Source organism: Ischnura elegans, chromosome 1 (assembly GCF_921293095.1).
Source record: "Ischnura elegans chromosome 1, ioIscEleg1.1, whole genome shotgun sequence".
NCBI classification, from domain to species: domain Eukaryota; kingdom Metazoa; phylum Arthropoda; class Insecta; order Odonata; family Coenagrionidae; genus Ischnura; species Ischnura elegans.
This window is the reverse complement of record NC_060246.1, coordinates 24326489-24339723: the sequence shown is the minus strand read 5'-3', so window position 1 is coordinate 24339723 and position 13235 is coordinate 24326489. Positions and strand designations below refer to the sequence as shown.

The window sequence follows — 13235 nt, the reverse complement described above, 5'->3', positions numbered from 1 at the left end:
GGTTGAAAACCCAAGGATATACCACCATTCATTACGCAACACGCCGGAAGCCTTCGCGCCAACTATTATCAATATTATTTCAATTCTACTTTCATAAAGTTACACTTACTCACTATATAAATCAAAAACAGAATATAGGCACTCCTGAGGAATATAAAAAATCATGTATTAAATAACACCGTCACTAAAAATACCTGTATTGAATATACATGCATTAAAAATTACAGTTTTTTTTTCTTTTTATAGGGGGCGGTAGAGGAATTCGCCCAAGTTCAAAGGGAGGCAATGGCTCAGTTTACCGCCCAACAACGATCGACATGTGATTTTGAGATGCGGGCGAGCCGAAACAGCGACTCTGACGAAACGCAGTCTGCATAGCGTGCAAGCATTCCAAGGGCAACGCGAAGGGCGATTCGCACGCGAAAAGGCGGAATCGGCGAAAAACGTGGCTTGATAGCGCTATCCTCCCGCAGCGTCACGATACCTTCTCTACGCAACTAGGAACTAAAGCATTGAGCAAGGAGATAATCTACGGACATCATTTCATTCAGTACTCAATGTAAGAATGCGAGACTCGAATGTTCACATGACAACGATCTATGAAAACGGACGACAAACAACCCCGCATCAATATTTTGAATCTAGACTGATATAAAATTTACATAAAAATGAGCTGATTTAAATCGTTAACAGGTGACCTAATAATTGCCTTTAAAATATGATATGATAAATTATCAGAACTGATCGGAATTTATTTTAGGCTATTTTATATTAGACCCGATCAGGGGATATGGCCGGAATTTAAATCAGCTCTTATCGACGGAATTTTTTTATCATAATTAAATAATGCTTATGAAAATTCATCATCGGACCTGATCAAGTTTGATCAGACTTGAATTGACTCCTGACCAAGTAGGATCAGGCCTGACATCATTAGAGCGGACTAGATTTAATTCCTGATGAGACCTTATTATAGCTGGATTAGAAATTTCAGTGAAAGCATGAATTTCTAGTCACACCTTGTGTTCCACGAGAATACTCGAATTAGCTTTGAACGTAGGTTTTCGCAGCGAGGGGCATCGTTGATAATGGCTTCCGGGTGCAGCTGCGTGTTGCGCTTTGTCGTGCGAGCTTTCGCGACCGTTGCAGGACGCATCGTCGGGCGATGAATGGCCCGTGAATTTCATCGCCCGATGATGCGTCCTGCAACGGTCGCGAAAGCTCGCACGACAAAGCGCAACACGCAGCTGCACCCGGAAGCCATTATCAACAATACTCGAATTAAATGTAGCATTTAAGCTGAACAATTTCAACCAGAGGTTAACATATGATTACAGAAGCACATGTTACTTTGAATTGAAATGAGAGTGTTGTTTTACATCGTAGCGGTTGGCAAAAGTTTCCGTGCGGTGAACTTCCTCAACGGTCCATCCCGAAACAAAGAAACCTCAACAAAAATTGCTTTTGATTTTCGGCACTCGCCATTGGACCCATTTAGGGAGAGTGAGCGCTGAGTAGACTACCACAACAGCTGTGGAATGAATACGACCGCTACGTAGCAGCTCGGCGTGAGCGCTCAATCATTTCTCAGCGAGAGGTCTTTTCGGACGCTACTTGCCTGAGTACTCGTCTTTGATTGGCGGGAACTCTACATTAGCTCTAGATGGCCAATGGTGTGTTGCTAGATGATTCAAAAGCTCCTCCTGCTTAGCGCCCCCTCAACTTTTCCCTTTCACGGAGGCAGAGAATACGCGACGTAGCGGTCCGCTTGCGTGGTGAGCGAGAGCTCCGACAGAGCGCTCCCTCCCCCTGAATGCGACCATTATTTCAGTTTAATTTCGACGTGATTCAATTTTTTTCGCGCACCCCTTAAGCACGAAAGAGAGCCCCCTAGCACTCCAGTTTGAAGACCGCTGAGGACGTCGGGCGGTCTATCGACTTTTTTCAGTTACAAAGCATTCTAAATGAAAGGCCACGTCCACATCAGTTATTATTATAATTCTTTTCATTCCACTTTCACAAAGTTATATCGACTTTCAAAAATAAATCTAAATATGTAATATAAACACCGCTGAGGAATAAAAAATGTCTGTAAAAAAATATCTGTATTTAAAATAACTTCGATTAAAAATATCTGCATTGAAATACCTGTATTTAAAAATCCCTGTATTATATATTCCTACATTATACCAAGCAGTTTTGAATATACCGATAAATAAAGGGCCTTCAATAGATTTCTGGACTCAGAGGTTGATAACCAACTAATTATTCAAGGAAGAAAAATTTAATGAGAGGGTCAAATGAAAAAAAACCTTAACTTGGTGAGAAATTAAATCGTTAACCCTTAGCGCTGCAGCTGAGCGTTTATTACTAATGTTAACTATCGGAAATGGTGGCCCATACTACCTCTGAATACCTAAAAATAGCGCAAGAATGCATTTCCATCTGGTTGAGATCATTACTGAAAATTGCATCGTCGTTAGCCTATCAGGAAGTGGGTGAAATTTGATTTGAATGATTTTTCCCGGAAGGACAAACGAACAGACATGAATGTGACTTCTAATAAAAACGTGGGGCGTAGAAGTACGAAACACGCATGTCGCTTGATATCAATATTTTGTCGTCAATTGTGGCAAGACTTGGCACCGGCAAAAAAGGGGAAAAAACACTTCTTAATAGACCCTTCCAAATTCCTTCCGCAGTCATTCGCTGTCCGACGTCACCACCAATATTTCGCGAGAGTCATTTCCATTTCCCGGGGCACCCGCGAGGAGGAGGAATTGTCGTGTGCCCGTGCCGCCGGTATGAGTAATCCGTTATCGGCATGGCAACGGCGGAGGAGCGAGCGACTCGTGTGCGGGTTAACGGGAGGCGAGGGGGGAGAAAAGAGGAATGAGGCGTAGACGCGAGGGGGGGCTGTTACTACTACTGCATACATACATAGCAAGAGGTGAGCCCTTGCTTGCGGCTTATAAAGTTAAGAGGGGGGGCGTCATCGGTCGCGAGTATAGCCACCTGGCGGGGGCGGAGCGAATCCAGGAAGTTTCCATCGAAAGGAGAGGAAGGGAGAGTCGACTTGTATTCACTTCACGGGCGAGCCGAGAGGACTTGGGGTGGGGGGGAGTCGAATAAAAAGAGGTCCAGTGGAGGAGGGAGAGATTTAAGAGACCCGATAATCGCCTCTGGCGATCCGATATATCCCTCCCCTCGGTCATTTAGGTTCCAAGGGTTCGGGCCATTGGAATTGGGGGCTCTCGGTCCGCTCTAATTAAAACGAGGATTCGTCGATGGACGGGGGGAGATAATAGCGGCCTCAGCATGCACGCATCATCCTCCCGTTTTCCACGGTCAGATTGACGCAGGTCGCCTCTTACCCCCTCCCTCCTAAAGGGGACGAGCCCGATACCTACAGCCTCGGACACAACAACTTAATTTCACGTAACTTGGCGTGACTTTAGAGAGGAGAACTAGAGTTGAGTGCCGGCGGGTTAACGACAACTTAACGCGGCGGAACTCAACAATTTGATGAGAGAAGATAAACTTTCTCTGAAGGTAGCTCACTACCTCGAAGAAAAGCCTAATTCTAGACATGTAATACCAGTGATAATTCTTATAATTTGTAATGAAGCCGCATATACCTTTACCTTTATCAATATACATCTTCAGTCCGGAATACACGATCAAGTTTTCGAATATTTCTATTTTAAATATTCTAATTACACTGTTCATCTTGCCAACCTGCTTTGTCCTGATATCCTAAGATAGATGCCTTAACACATCGTATTATTATGCTGTTCCTCAATTTTTCTTCACTTTCATTCACTTCACTACATTTTTTGCACTTCGACTATTTTACCTATTTATTTCTGGACTCATTTCATTCCCATTATTTTAAATGAACAAGAGATATCAAGAACTAATGCAACAGTTTCATCAGGAGCCGTCAAGAGTTTCGTAATGGATTCTAATTAAACTATTTATCTGCCAACGTACCTAGTCTAATGTCTTGACATCGATGTCTTAGCACACTTTGTTCTTGAGCAGTTCCTCCTTTCTCTTGTAATCAAAATCTTTTCATCTCTAAATTCAATTTGTTAACCTCTTACTTCGATTTTAAATAGTTTATTTAGCAAACGTTTGTTTATTCAATTCTTGATTGGAACATAGAGTCGACAGAAGTTATGTGTGAAGTCGAAAATTCTACGTAGCAATGAACAATTTTCAGAGCAAGTCATAAAAGGGAATGGTAAATCGTAGGCTTCCATCGAAGATAAACCACAGAAAAAATATACAGGTACTTTACGCTTTAAAAACCGGTACTTAATGGCAGCAACTGTGATTGCAGAGCCGCCGTTGGATTTAAGTGGCTTTTTTAGAACTCCATATTTAATTTTTATTTCAGAATATTACTCGAGGCACTCTTTAAATTGAGGTAAAATTGTAACAACATTGCATTGCCATCCAGTTCTGACCTACGCTGAAAATTTCAGTGCTCTAGTTAATCAGGAAGTTGTCGAAATTTGAGTTGCAAGATTTTTCTTGGAAGAACAAAGAAGAAAACGAGTATAATAAAACGTGGTAATAAAAAGCACAGCAATTGTGTACCATTCAATAATGGTATGCAAGTCACGTGACACAGTACCCACGTTACCATTGAGACGCTAGAGATATTTTAGAACCAACGCAGTGGACCAATATCTAATCCTTACTCTACTAATCCTTAATCTAAGGGCGGAACTAGTCCAAACAATGTGTTGCGATTGGCAAGAAATATAGAAAATTCCTGCCGATAGTCCTAAAATTATCGCATGTCATGCGAAATCTTCTTCAAGATTGATAGGAGATCTGAACTAAGATTGGTGGAATATTTCACTTATTAGTCAGGGTCACAATAAGTTAAGCTCTTGAGGGTTTAGTGAGCTGTGGACACACGGAGAGGCGCTCCAGGAAGCAGCGGTGGTCATTCAGCCGTCATCAAGGGCCCTCTCTCATGTGGGCAGATGTGCCACCGAGATCCCATTCGTCTCAATTCTCCACTCGCGTGGCCACTCGAGTCCCTCGCGGATTATTACGAGGACCTCCTCCTGCCGGCAGGCGTGCGCAACTGAATCCCGCAAAATAAACGATTCGCTTTTTTCCAATGATGGTCGCGCCGCCGGCGGACATAAATCAAACTGAGGCGAGCGATGGCAAGATGCGACAAGAATCCGAGCGCGTGACGCTCCACAAAATTTGCTGATTAATTTTTTTCCCCGCGAGATGATAAGAAAGGTCGTTTCTCGGCTGAAATTTTGTTTAAACAGCCCCAAGACTTAAAAACCTGAACATGGCGATTGGCAACGGAGTAAGTAAATACAAAGAGAACAGAAGGCGCTGAAAGCGGTAAACACTCTATGCGCATTTGGCAATATTCTAAAAAAAAAATTAATTGAAGTCGGTAAGCAGTAAATAAGCATTTAAAATGCACGTGCTGGCATTGTTTTGTGTCAGATTGCAGATATTACTAATAGTCGGTGATATAGGTTGCGCTGCGAGGAAACGTATCTTCGAGTAGAGGAAAGAAAGAAAAAGGATCAGCTTGACTTGGTTCTGAGCTATTAACTGCAAAAATAATGGGGGGATGAAAAGGGAGCACGACGTTTTCATCTCTCGGAAATATCCAGTCAGGTGAGTTTATTTCGTAAATAATGACTAGTTTTTCATTGAATGGGTTGATTAGTAACACAATCATGATTTTTCTATATCTGTATTCGCTAGTGCATGGAAATTATAGGATCAAATTCGTTACAATTTACTTGTGTAAATGATTCAGGAGTCACGAATGGGCGATTCGATGCCATACCATGCATTGCGCGGATACGTATACGTAAATGGATTTGTAATTGAAGGCGTTATCTTACTTGAGCATCGGTAACCTTAATTGTGACTGGAGTGATATCTATGTACGGTTAATTAAAAGATGATCTCCAATTAAACCTTAATTACCACTCCTCTGTTAAAAATGACCCCGCCGTACCCCCTCGGGAACCATCTTATTTCAGGCAAGACAATGTCGCAACGTACGTTTACTTACTCAGTAGCATTCAATTTAAGTCATTTCATATTTGGCGCATATTTAAGGTAGTTTGAGCGAAAAATCAATCATCATAGAATTCTATGATTTTTATCTCATTGTAAAGAAAAAGTCTTGATCTTTCCAGTGATATCATAATATACACCCCTTACCGGGCTAAATTCAGAGATATTTGTGAGCAAAGAGAAGCTGATTTACATGGCATAGATAGGAGCCATGCGCTTTGGCGACAGTATTTATTTAAAAAGAATTATTTCCCGTTCATAGAAATCGACGAAAAACTAACTGAGTGTAGTAAACTTCATTTATGAATTTTTGGTTGCATTAAAATTATAGGTCACCGGTAGTATAATTAAAATATAAAAGAAAAACTTTTCGTCGAACAGGCATTTCCTGCAGACGACCGGATGCCGGAAGATTCGGCTTGGCAACGCTGCTTTAGAATTAAACGTAAACAAACATGATCGCATACAAGGAATAATTGGAAAAGGAATAACTGGATATAATTGATTGCGTAAGAGTTTAGTGTACTGACTTTCCATATTGTCGCAGTAAATTCCAAGTACAAAAATTACTTCGTGGTGGACATTGGGAAGTGAAATATGAGACTCGCGATTCCTGATACTATTTGGGTTTCTGTAAACTTCGAATGAAGAGATTTCTTATGTGTACGTAAATATTATTTGGCATGCTTTGGGAGGAAAGATATTACCGATTTTACGCATACTAAAGGTGTCTGCGTATTTACTTTCACAAGTACGATTCTCCATCCGCATTAATGAACTTGCTATTTGTGATGAAATCGAGTGGCTCAAACCATCTTTTAGGTATGAGCCGTGCGTGAAACCTATTGAACAACGTTAACAGGTAGTTATTGACAAGTACTTTTCATATTTAAGTCAACGCAGTCCGAACCTTACATAAACGAAAGGACAGGATTCATGGCGAGATATTATGAGTGTAGTCATGCGTTTACACTTAAGTCAAACAACACATTTCGTTTATGGTAAAATTCTGTTGAATCATCTCCCTTTTGGAAATCAGAATTCATCCCACAATGCATAAAACCTACTAAATCTTGTTGCCTTAACCGAATTTGAGGAAACCTATCGAAAAAATGAATGTATAACCAGCCCTCCGAATATATTAACATTGGTCGACATCGATTTTAAATTACCTATGAATGCAGAGCTGACTACTAACCACGAAGCAATCAAACGAATCTAATCTTTAAATAGAACGTTACCGAAATATAAATTAATCTTCCAATAACAGTCATATTGAGTCTTAAAGGAAGTGCATCTTGCCATTTCCTTACAACAATCCCTTAGGAACAAGAAATTCACACCAAATGGACTTCTGCTTACATCATTACAGAGATACTAAAAGCTAAAAAATCACAATATTGTGCTTCAACCACTAAAATATCCATAACACTATTCTAAATGAAGCTTGCCATTCGTCTTGATGCCTACTGCAATACCCCTTACCTTTAGTTAAACTGGATACAATTTCAATATTCTGCTTTTCATCTCAAGGCCCTATTCTGGAAATATATGCACATAGTTACCAACTTAGGGTTTGTAGGAAGGAATCAGACAAAAAATGATATATTACTACACTTCTGGTATACATATTTATTATTAATACATAACAAAAATTACAAAATATTTTCAGAAAAGCACTCTTCAATGTTACATAAATGTAGCAATACACATTTCAGTTTCACTGAGTGTTGGCTAAGAACATAAAAAGGAGAGCCAGGGCTCCCAAGAGACATTAAATTGGCTACTATATACTTTGTTTGTATATGAGGTATTTCTCTGCTGTCTTATCACTCTAACTTGCTTGTGATAATGTTCCCTCATATTTCCATTGTAGTAGTGGGATTTTTTCCTTCAAATCAGTGTTAAAAAAATACACTTCAGGCATTCACAGTAAATTTTGAAGAAATGGGCAGAGGCTAGTCTTAAAAAGAAACATTTCTTTGTTAGCATTCAACACTGCATATGCCATGTGCCCCACTCTAGCAGAATAGAAGAAAAAATGAAGGCTACAGTAAGGAGGCAAGTTACAGTCCCTGTGAAGCAACTTAGGTTGTTCCCGAAGTCATTGTAAGAGCAAAAGATATAATACGAAAGGGAATATGTTACCAATGTTAGCTATGTAAGCTGATCTTGATTGTGCTTAACTTCAGGAGCCAATAGCATTGAACATGGAGACCACCAGATTTGCCTTAACCTTATTTCTACATAATATGGAGAAGCTGGTGGACATTTTCAGGTTAATTTTATATATAAAGATATTTATATACATAGAGTGGAACACAATGTCTTTCAGTAATTAGATGGCAATTAGTTAAACAGTACTTTAAAATAACTTATAAATAATAATAAAATCCTTGCTACCCTTTTAACAACAATCCCTTGGGAGGGACAGCATAATTTTCTTGCCAATCAAGGTGTGCAAAGAAATTGATCAGCCCTATCGACAAAATCCCACTAACAATTCAGGAGGGAGTTTCTAAAGAGTCATTCTCACTCAAAGGCGTTGACGCATTAACTAGTATACAAGATAATCACCCAAAAGAAAACATGGAAAAATTGCCCAATATTATGTCACGCAAACCTTTAGACCCTTGCAGCAAACCTGAAGATACTAGTTAAAATACTCAGGAGACACCTGTTACCACAAGCCAGAGGACGTGGGGAGAATCTTAAAGAAGCTAAAAAATCTCTAATAGACTTTACAGTATGACCATTGCTACTATGTACATTTAAACCAGCTATACATAAGGCATAAGATAATTTATCAGTCTTACTCTTTTTAATTTTCTCTTTTTATTTATCATCTTATTTATTTATCATACCCTTTAAGTTTTCTCAACTCCTCAAAATATTTACTAATAGCCTCAATAGACTTGTGAAACTCTATTCTCCTTTGGATGGTAACATGGGGCTTACCATTGATACTCTCTCCCATGTGTACTTAATCTTATTCCCTCAGTTCTACATATACTGAGTATTTCCACCAGCTTCTCCATATTAATGCCAGCTGTAGCCATTTGGGAAATCATTAAGCTTGAAATAACACTCCACAGGGTTTGTAACATTCCCACCTTCTGTGTCTCCTACACATTGCACAGATAGTCCTGCATACATCATACGCAAGTAATTTTTTGGAGTGGTAATCAATGACAGACCCATGCCCTGTGAATGTAAAAAGAAAGACATTTTAACTGTTAACATAATAAAGAGGAACAATTTATGCATAATTTATTTCCCAGAAAATATGATGGAATTTACCAGATTTACTGTCGTATGATTACCCATTGCCTTTCTTCTGCCATCCATAATCATAAGAGGCAATGATATCTACCTCAGCTCCATCATTGCACTGCATAGGAGACTCTTCACTGGGAGTCATGCCACTGAAATAAATTATGTATACTGAATGAGGGGCCACATATTAATTAGCCAATGCACTGCACTTAGATTTCTGTGACTGGGTGGAATTAAAACTAAGGAATAGAAATAGTATGATAACATTGGAGGTAATCTACCCCTTAACTTATGATGTTCTTGATTCAACATTAGGGAGGACATTGTATATGTGTCAGACACTTATACCCTATCATTGGTTAATGTGACACAAATACATTTTGCCACTTTGGAACTCATTAGCCTAACTAGAACATTAATCAGTATGTATAATGAAGTATTACTAAAATTATAAATTGCAATATTTCCACTGAGTTTTATTATGACAAAACGCGTTTCATTGCTACAAACAACATTATCAATTGTTTTTGTCATAAATAGACTCAGTGGAAATATTGCAATGTCTTTTTAATTGTACTAATATTAAAGACCACCATATTGTGCCCAACATCATACCAGATATAGTGAAGTAGGTTGTAATTATGATAAATGTAGGAAAGCAACCACAATCAGGACAGAACCATCAAGAACAACAGGGAGATGATGTCGATGGATAGGAACATTTTCCTGCAATATTATTTCCACTAGTAAAATATGATTATATGCAATTCTTTTGGAAAGATAAGTTCAATGTGATCATTAGCATTCACTCAATGCATCATTAGGAATTTGAAATGAATAAGGGTATGCAATTAGTATGTACAGCCTTGACTTTTAAAAAATTAACGACAGAGAAAACATTTCTTCACATTGCATAAAAAAACAGGTTGTGAGAGAAGGATGAACATCATAAGTGGAAAGGGTATGGCCACGGAAACAAAGCTGATTGAATTATAACTAATACTCCTCTTCTGGCAAGCACATGCAAATAGCTGTTAGAGGAGACAGGTAATCCCTTTAAGAAATCAAGAAAAAGTTTTTGATCCACGAAAAATATTGAAAGTCTTAGATAAATAAGTAGCATGTAAAATTATGACATAAGAGTAATAGTTGCAACACTGAGCACTCCAGTAAAAGGGCTGTGCTGAGTACTTTACCTCTTTAAGAAACAATGACTAAGGAATAATAATCAAGGAGAAATTAGATTGTCTTCAATTGCTGAATAAATACTTAAGATATGGATACTATAGTTGAAAATATATGTTAGATAGACTTCTAATCCTATGACCTGATAACAGATCACCATAATTAATCAACTTATAATCCACATTAACACAATCCAGCAATTATTGATTTTCTATGTTAAAAACAGCAAATCTGTGGTAATTCTCTGGTTCTAAATATCAAACACTTTATATAGCTCACATCACCAAATTCCAGTCAACAGTCACTTAATCGATAATGATTTCATCCAAAGGAACCAATAACAAATTACATTGAAGGACAATAAAAAATTAAATGAAACTAATTTAAAATTACACTTGAACAAAGTAATCATCAAAAAAATTAAAGCCTCTGCATTTCCTAAATTTTAGTTTATATATTGGACCTACTACTGGTAATGTTCTTGGAATGCAATGTACATGGAAATAAAAAGCACACCGACTGAATATTTCCAAGAGATATGAAAGAACGTAATGCAACCACAAGGCACATTTAAAAAAAAAGAATTAACATTGGGTTTCGGGGGACCAATAACGCTACTACTTATAGTCTCATTTTTTAAACTGATGCGGTGAAACTTACGGTGTTAAGGCCAAAGTGAGAAGCTTCTCCACCTCCACAGCTTCCGTACTCGATTGCATCTTCAACCTTTGACCCCACAGATCGCTCCTACCTTTTCCAAGTGGAATTGGCGACAGACGGAATAATTAGGGTTGCCAAAACCCGATTCATTTGCTCATTCCCAACACATGACAGGACGCACACTATAAATGAAATAAAAAAATTATTTTCAGCTAATAACATACTTCCATTCTTAGATTCGCAATGAGTTATTTACTAGAGCACTTACCTACATTCACTGAACGTTCGAGAAGAACTCTTCTGTCCCTTCGTAAATTCCTTCTTCCGCACAAACCGCCCCGCTTTACTAGTGGATGACTTCATCGTTAAAGCAGAGAAGGCTGAAAAACTGGCATATTTCACTAAAAAGTTAGAGAAATATTCGACTTTCTAAAGTATATTTCAACACCGAAATCTCTGCACTCCTGTAACGCTTCAAGCCATTCACTTGTTTCTCTGAATTTCTAGTTGCTAGTTGAGAGTCGCACCAACCTAAGAAATTTGACGTTGTTGCCAAGTCGACCGTCTCTTTGACATATGTCATTTCTAGCGATACAATGCTTTAAAATAGCTTTCTAATATAAGTAACCCTTAAATTTTTATGTTTGAACATTTCAGATGCCAGGATATCGTACTCCAAGTCGGGATTAAGTCCATACTATATTAAGGAAACTTCGTATTATATTACTAAAAGTACCGTTGGTACCTTTGGTAATAAGTCAAGATAGAGTTTAAAATACGTATATTTTGTTCATTACCGAGAAAAATAAGCAACTGATGCAAATATTTTCCCAACAAAAAATTATAAAATTGTATCGAAAACCTTAAAAACTCTTGATACTTGTAAAGTTTGAGAAGATACAGTCGCTGTTGTGACTACGGATCTATCTCGCTCAAACTACCTTAAGTCCAGTTAAAACTTGGTGGCCCCTTAATATGCAGAGCTCCGGCGTGTGAAGGGGAAAGTTTCTGTGGCGGTGGAACTTCGGAGGGTAGGCGACGGGCTTCGCACCGAGTTAAGCATACACGTTGAATGGAGTAAAGTTCCAAGCAAAAATGGCAATTTAAACCAACACCCCCGTCTGGCGGCACTTGAAAATAGACTCGCCCATGCCCGAAATCGACGTTTGCGCACCCACCAACGTCCACCAAGTTTTAAACAAATGTGCACGAATAATACAAAAGAGGATCCTCAAGACGGCCTCTTAAATGTGTAGCAATCCATCACGGATGGGTTTACAAAAGCCGCCACTCGCGTCGCTGACGGACAAAGTGATCCGAGTGTCATGGGGAAATAAGGATTAATTATGGGTGTTAACCGACATTTATATACACGATGATGTGATCTATCAAATTCATAACTTTTCAATGCAATTCCTCACAATTACAATCATTATACAGCAATTTATTGGGAAAAAAGTTGTTAGCACAGAACTTAACACCGCGCCGCGCACATTTTTGAAAATCGATTAAAATGCGACCGAGGTAACAACAGAAAGCAGCCTACTATGGGATGGAATTGGGTCTCCTCCATGCAATCCCTTTGTAATTGTGACTTACAAGGGGCATATAAAAAGTAAGGTCTCCATAACCTAGGTGTCGCCGCATTCAGCACTACATGAATTCTAGCCACCCTGTCATGTTTTTTGGCCCTTCCCCTTGCCGATCCATAAACAGTTCCTCATTAGCAAGATAATTATCGGCACATCACTCATTCGCGATGGGCTTCCTGATTGCTGCTCCCCCCAAGTGCGAACTGCGGTTTGTCATCAAGTTTTTGCATGCGAAGAAGGTTGCTCCGATTAAAAATTCATCGCCAATTGGAATACGTGTGTTGTGCAAAGTGCATACACTTGAAAAATGTACGAAAGTCACGCAGAAAATGTACTGCTTGCCGCCTCAACGTTCATGATGAGTAAAATTCTCAAAATCAGCAGGCTACCGTCTTCTGGTAGAGAAAATGTGTCCTGCTGGTGGATTTCATGTCCAAGGGTACA

At 38.9% G+C, this 13235-nt stretch overlaps 1 protein-coding gene and 1 long non-coding RNA gene across 6 annotated transcripts in view; both read right to left on the bottom strand.

Annotated features, from left to right (window-relative positions):
- Positions 1 to 13235, bottom strand: part of LOC124157287 (ecotropic viral integration site 5 ortholog) — a 174616-nt gene that overhangs the window by 47784 nt on the left and 113597 nt on the right. The gene's annotated exons all lie outside the window — the stretch shown is intronic.
- On the bottom strand, positions 7696 to 11753 carry LOC124157308. Of its 2 annotated transcripts, none has more exons than XR_006864572.1 (4): positions 11472 to 11753; positions 11200 to 11381; positions 9379 to 9503; positions 7696 to 9282 (listed from the first exon to the last, which is right to left on the bottom strand). It is a non-coding gene; the product is annotated as an uncharacterized LOC124157308 (long non-coding RNA). The 2 variants fall into 2 exon arrangements; XR_006864571.1 differs by having other exon boundaries at positions 11468 to 11752.